This window comes from Arachis ipaensis, chromosome B6 (genome assembly GCF_059453495.1).
Source record: "Arachis ipaensis isolate K30076 ecotype BB chromosome B6, ASM5945349v1, whole genome shotgun sequence".
NCBI classification, from domain to species: Eukaryota; Viridiplantae; Streptophyta; class Magnoliopsida; order Fabales; family Fabaceae; genus Arachis; species Arachis ipaensis.
The window spans coordinates 127,835,075-127,842,684 of record NC_142441.1 but is presented as its reverse complement, the minus strand read 5'-3'; the positions used below and the strand labels follow the sequence as shown (position 1 = coordinate 127,842,684).

Sequence of the window (7,610 nt, the reverse complement as noted above, 5' to 3'; positions counted from 1 at the left end):
GTGCAATGTGCGCGCGCGCGCACAGCGTGCTAGCGCGCCGATGGCCTTTTTTTTTTTTTTTTGCACCAATCTCAGCATTCTAAACCTCCAAGCATCTACCAAAACACCCTAAAACCTTATTTAACATACTAAACTACCAATTAAACTCAACTATCTAAACAAAACATGAAATTAAACTAATTCTATCAATATGTACAAAAGAGAAAATGAAAGAATTTTACCATGGTGGGTTGTCTCCCACCTAGCACTTTTATTTATTGTCCTTAAGTTGGACTTATGGGGAGCTCCTCATCAAGGTGGCTTGTGCTTGTATTCATCTTGGAACTCCCACCAATGCTTGGTTCTCCATTGTGCCCCAAGATTCTTCATGGATTGAGCCAAGTCTTGATGGAGTTCTTCACAAGCTTGGGGCTCCCAAAGTTGATCCTCTTCTTGTAATTCGGGATCCCACACTTTGTTTTCACACCCGTCTTGAGGTTGATCATCATTATTAGTCCAACCGGGTGGTGAACAAGATGAATTCTCTATGAAATGCCCAACAATCCTCCTAGACCCATCTATTTGAGCACTATTCCCACCTTTGTATTCAACTCTTGAAGTATCAACCAAAATGAGCCTTGATTTGCAACGCCAACCACGAAACATCTTTCGCTTACGCTTCATCCCACAAAGCATCCTAAGTTGACCATCCGTTTCAAGCAAGCCATACTCAAGTGGGACAATAAAGCTAATAGAAATGAATTTTACCCACTCAAGTGAAGGGGTAGATGACAACCTAGGCAAAGATGCTTCCAACGATCTTGACAGAGCGTATTCCACTCCCATCTTTCTATTTCTAAGGACTTCCACCTCTTCACAAGATCCCTCTAATTCAATCCTTTGATCATTAATACTATCTAAGCCTTTTCCCTTAATCAAACTATAATTGGGAGGGTGAAAGAAGTTTACCTCCGCAACATTTTCAAACGCACCGGGAGAAGGTTCTTCAAGTTCAAAGGATTCTCCACCACTAGGACTTGATGCTTGCTCTTCATTGCCATGAGAACTCAATTCTTGCTCTATCCCATCCAAGTCTTCATATGGAATATGCCTTGGAAGGTGTGCACTTTCCTCCCTAGCATCAATTTCAATCATCTTGGAGAGATTTTCTTCAACTCTATGTTCCCATGGAAGCTCCGCATCTCCTAAGTCTTCTACCACTTCTTCCTTGTCTTCAACAATTAAAGCTTCCTCCAATTGTTCCAATACAAAGCAACTTCCCTCATTTCCCACCGGAGTTTCCAATCTCTCCTTCATGCTATGTTCTTCATTTGATTCTCCACATGTAGCCATGGGAGTTCCTTGAGTGTTCAAGCATTGGGAGGCTAATTGATTTGTTACCGCATCCAAGGTGGCCATGGAATTTTGCACATCCCTTTTCATCTCTTCTTGCCCTTGAACAAGAACACCAAGGGTTTCATCCATTAGAGATTGGGGTGGTTGGAAGGGTTCATTAAATTGGGGGGAGGGTTGATAGTAAGAAGGTGGTTCTTCTTGGTAGAGTTGTGGTGGTTCTATGTTTTCCACTCTTTCCACTTGTTGCACAACACACTCCATGGTTGCTTGAAATTGATCCAATGCTTCCTTGAGACGATCCCTTGACTCTTGTTCCTCTTGGATAATATGATTAGGATCATGTGGCTCTTGGATCAATGGATATGGGTATTCTTCCATAGAAGGTTGTGGTGGAAAGTAGTATTCATCTTGTGGTTGAAAATTTTCATATATTGGAGGTGGTTCATCTTGGTAATAATGTGGAGGAGGTGGCTCTTGAAAATATTGATGTTGGAACGGTGGTGGCTCTATATGTGGTTCATATTGCTCATATGGTTGTTGGTAGGATGGATATGGATTAGGGTCATATGAAGGTGGTTGGTAAAAAGGGGCTTGTGAGTATGGTTGGAAGTTATGTTGAGGGTATGGATCATAGGCATATGGTGGTGGTTCTTGAAAGTCACAAGGTGATTCACCATAACCATTGGATTGATATGCATCATAGAATGACTCTTCTTCATAGTGCATTGGTGGGGGTTGTTGCCATGAGGATTGATCATAAGCATATGGCTCCTCCCACCTTTAGTCATCCCATTCTTGATACACATCTTCATTATAGTCCTCATTTCCTACAACATGTTGATAACCAAACTCATAGCCAAGGTGAGAATTCATGATAGCAAGAAGAAAATGAAAACAAAATCAAATAAGAAGCAAGAAAATTAAATCCTAAAACTAGCAAGAGCTAACAAAAGCAAACATATTTACACTATTCACATATATACAATAACCAATAACATAACACCATTGCAATTCTCCGGCAACGGCGCCATTTTGATGATTGGATTTTTGACGGTTTAGAATTTCACTAATGAAATCTCGTTGTAAAGTATAGTTTCTAAACCAAGCAATAATCCTTTCATACAAAAAGTTGTTTGTCACTAGTACAAACCCCTAAAATTTATAAACCGAAGTATTGGACCTCGGGTCGTTCTCCCTAGGAATTACAATAAAGTGTCTTGTTATTGGTTATGAGTTATTTTGGGGTTTTGGATAAGAAGCATGAAAAGTAAATGGCAATGAAAATAAACTAACAACTATAAAAGGCTCTTGGCAAGGTATGAAAATTAGAAGTCCTATCCTAGTTATCCTTCTCAATTGTGATGAGAATTGTTCATTGCTACCACTTAGTTAACCCTTACTAATTAAAGGAAAGTCAAGTGGATGAATTGACTTGAGCCACAAGTCCTAGCCAACTCCCAAGGAAAGACTAGCTTTAGTGCACTCCAAACCAATTAGCAATCTCTCCAATTATCAATCAACAAAGGAATTAGATAACTCAAGTGTCACTAATTAGTCTACCTAGGCCAAGAGGAACAAAATCTACACTATATCTAGAAGAGGCATTTCAACAAACACATAGAGTGCAATAGAAGTAAACATTATTAATTGCAAGAATTAAAGGAATCTACAACTACAAAGACAAGAGATCAATAATAGAAAAGCAAAGAAGAACAATTATTATGAATTACCTCTTATTGAATTGGAAGAATGTAGAAGGAACAATACTAGATCTACAACAAAATATAAGAACAACATAAAGGAAATTACAACAAAAGAATAGAAGAAGAATGAATGTAACAACAAGGAATTGAGAGGTAGAAGGAGATGAAAGCATGAATTAAAGTCTAGATCTAGGATTATTGAACTAAACCTAATCCTAATTCTAGAGAGAAGTGAGAGCTTCTCTCTCTAGAAACTAACTCTCACTACTAAACTAAGCTCCAAACTAAACTAATGGTAACTAACGTCTAAAGTATGAAAGTCTCTTCATTCCCCCTTCAATCCTTGGCTTAAATAGCATCAGAAATGAGTTGGATTGGGCCCACAAGGGTTTAGAATTCGCTGGCCACGTTTTGCTTTAAGTGAACCAGGTGGTAGCAACGGCGCGTGCGCGTACTATGCGCGTACGCGTCACCATGCGCGGTTCAACCATAGCAAATCTTATATCTTTTTGAAGCTCCGGATGTTAGCTTTCCAACCCAACTGGAACCGCATCATTTGGATCTTTGTAGCTCAAGTTATGGCCGATTAAGTGCGAAGAGGTCGGGTTGACAGCTTTTGCGTTTCCTTTATTTCTCCATGAGTTCTCCATTTCTACATGCTTTTCCTACATTTCCTTGGTCCAATCCTCACCTCCTAAATCTAAATCACTTAGCAAACATATCAAAGCATCTAATGGAATCAAGGAGAATTAGATTTAGCTATTTTAAGTCCTAAAAAACATGTTTTCACTCTTAAGCACAATTAAAGGAGAAGTTATAAAACCATGCTATTTCAATGGATAAATGTGGGTAAAAGGGTATAAAATCTCCTAAATCAAGCACAAGATAAACCCTAAAAATGGGGTTTATCAGGCTCTCTTACATGCTCCATCCTTCTTTTGGTGATGGGCTTGTCCTCCTCAATGGGGATATCACCTTTTATGACAATTCCAGCTGAATTGCATAAGTGACAGATAAGATGTGGGAATGCCAACCTCGCTTGGGTGGAGTACTTTTCTGCCACCTTGTACAGCTCTTGAGGTATCACCTCATGTATCTCCACCTCATTCCCTAGCATGATGCAATGAATCATGATGGCTCGGTCTATGGTCACTTCGGACCGGTTGCTAGTAGGGATAATAGAGCATTGGATAAATTCCGACCATCCTTTAGCTACGGGCTTGAGGTCAATCCTTCTTAGTTGGACAGGCTTGCCTTGAGCATCCCTCTTCCACTGATCTGCTTCCACACAGATGTCTAAAAGGACTTGGTCCAGCCTCTAATTGAAATGGACTCTTCTAGTAAAAGGATGTGGGTCTCCTTGCATTAATGGCAGTTGGAGCGCCAACCTTACACCTTCCGGGCTAAAAAACAAGAGATGCTCTCGAACCGTGGTGCGCCAATTTTTGGGATGTGGGTTCACACTAGTGTCATGATTTTTAGTGACCCAAGCATTGGCATAAAACTCTTACACCATTAAGATTCTAACTTCCGGGATTGGGTTGGTCAGAACTTCCCAACCTCTTCTCCGGATTTCTTGTTGGATCTCCGGGTACTCATTCTTTTTTAGTCTAAAGGAGACTTCAGGAATCACCTTTTTCTTTGCCACTACTTCATAGAAGTAGTCTTGATGAGCCTTGGTGATAAATCTCTTCGTTTCTCAAGGTTCGGAGGCAGAAGCTATGGCCTTTCCTTTCTCCTTTCTTGAGGTTTCACCAGACTTTGGCGACATACGTAAGGATGGTAGAAGTCAAAAAGCAAAGCTTTTGCAACACCAAACTTAAGAAATTTGCTCGTCCTCGAGCAAATATGAACAAAAGAGAAGAAGAGAGAGAGAAAAAGGTAGGGGTAGGTGGAGATTCTGTGGGACCCACTGATCCTGAAAGGCTAGGGAATTCGAATTTCCTGCCCCCTTGTGGGCGTTGAACGCCCAGCCTCTGCTCCCTGGCTAGCGTTCAACGCCAGCTTTCTGCTCCAAGTAAGGCGTTGGACGCCCTTGAGGGTCTCCCTTCCTGGCGTTCAACGCCGGGTCTCTGCTCTCTGTAGGGCGTTGAACGCCATTTAGGGTTTCCTTCCTTGGCGTTTCAATGCCAGCAATGCTGCTCCCTCATGGGCGTTGAACGCCCACACTTTTCCCTGTGTGGCATTCAACGCCAACTTCCTTACCCATGTGGGGCGTTGAACGCCCCTCCTGCCTCTTTGTCTGGTGTTCAACGCCAGCAAGGGGTCTACTCTAGGGTGTTCTATTTTCATCTCGGAATGTCTCTGTCTCTATTTTACTGCACATGATCACAAACTTAAAGAAACAATTATGAAAATAAACTAATATTAAATAAATAAACTTAAAAAACAGAAATACTCTAGTTATGCTTGGGTTATCTCCCAACAAGTGCTTCTTTAACGTCACTAGCTTGACGGTCAGCCCCTTTACGGGGATGGATAGGGGCTCAGAATTTCACCCCTTATAGTGAACTTCCTTCCTGTGCTCTCATAGATGAGCTCCACGTATTCTAGAGACAGGATCTTGTTCACAGTATGTGGAATGACTAGGCTGTCTGTGAAGACAACTCTCATGCCAGGTGAGAGCCCTTTAGTGGGAATTTTCTTATCCCTCTAGTCCTTAGGTACGTTTTTCTTAGTGACTTTATTCTCAGTGCTTGATGATGGTTTCTTAACACCAAACTTAAATTTGGTGTTTAGGGGCTCTGTAAAGCTCTGTACTGAGAGAGAGGGTTGGAACACTAAGTGTTACACAGTTGTCTCTCCTTTAGGGAGGGAGTTAGGTTTGAGTATTTTGAACAAGATGTGATCTTCCCATAACTGCAGAACAAGCTCTCCCCATGCCACATCAATTATGGCATTGGCAGTGGCTAACCATGGACAGTCCCTCTCCCCAAGCTCAACAATATCCATGAAAAAATTCCAAGCTCAATTTATCCATGGGTGAGACAACCCAAGCTCCCATATATATATATATATTCCCGTGGGAGAATCTGGACTAGTTATTTATTAATTTTACGGGGTTTATAATATATCCAGACCTTCTTGAAAATCACTTGGATTCTAATTGGTTGCAATCATGAGCAATTATTTGTTCTACACTTAATGTCGTTGAGAAGGTAAATCAATATATTATCATAAAAATTTCAGGAGATGAAAAACTTTACTTGAGTTCAGATAGTGTTGACAAATCTTATGGAAGTGGACAGTATGCTACAGAAATACTTACTCCAGAGTTTTTAAATAGCCTCCAATGTTCAGGATTACCTCATCACGCTTTGAAGTTGAAGGTTGGGATGCCTATAATACTTTTAAGAAATCTATACCAACCTGCATGTTTATATAATGGCATCAGGCTAATTATAACAAGGTTATCTAATCATGTTATAAAAGCAGAAGTATTAGTTAGAAGCTATCTTGGCAAAAAGGTCTTAATCCCACGCATGTGCATGTCTCCTTCTCAATCACCATGACCTTTCAAATTAGATAGGAGACAATTTCCTATTGTTGTCTCATATGCCATGAATATCAATAAAAGTCAAGGACAATCTCTTAGCAATGTTGGAGTGTATCTTCCTAAACCCGTGTTTAGGCATGGACAACTTTATATTGCTATATTCCTTATTCACAACTAAGAAGGGCATGCTTTGAGTAGCACAATAAATATTGTATTCAAAGAAATTTTTTCGAATTTAAAATAGCATGTTATTTTTTTGTTACTACTTTGTTATTTTTCTCATTTATTATTTTTATTCTACATTATAATTAAACATTTTAGATATTTTTATTATATTTTAAATCATAGTTAATTTTAGTCTAAATATACCCGTGATTTTTCACGGACAAAAATACTAATAAACTACTATTTTTATCCATAAATGTTCTAAATATTGACAAATTTATACATAAGTGAACAAAACTAATATTGTATCCATAAAAACTTATTTTTGGTTGACAAAATTACTCAAAGACTAAAAATCTAATAAAAATGTTCAAATTACCCCCTCCTAATTTAATGTAACCTTAAATTCCCATCCATACTCTTAACCCATTTTATATCTAATTTCTAACTCTTCACCACCATCTCGCCCACATTCCACTAACAACCACCACCATCTAACCTCACCCACCTACATGCAGCTATTGCCACTTCACCACTTTCACCCCACTTGTAGATATTTTCACCTCACCTTATTCCACCTCAACTTAACCTCCTTTATTCTCACCATCTATCTTATTCTTTTTTCTCTCTACTTTTCTTATTGTTGCTCTTCCTTTGCCTCATGTTGTTGCTGCTTTCTTTACCTCTCATCACCATCACTAGATTTGCATCCTAACTACTGGTATTTTCTCCGTGTCATTATCTCATCATCTCCCTTTCCTCCATTGGTTAGTACTTCAAAATAATAGAAAAAAAGTTTAATGTTATTATTGTTGCTGCAACATCAAATATGGATGAAGAAAGATATATCATTATTATTGTTGTTGATAGAAGATATATTGTGAGACATACGATAGAGATGAAGATCAATG

The 7,610-nt window shown here is 39.3% G+C and overlaps 1 pseudogene; it reads right to left on the bottom strand.

The window, feature by feature from the left end:
• Window positions 1-291: 291 nt before the first annotated feature.
• LOC148562684 (uncharacterized) lies at window positions 292-2,208 on the bottom strand (annotated as a pseudogene).
• Window positions 2,209-7,610: the final 5,402 nt, after the last annotated feature.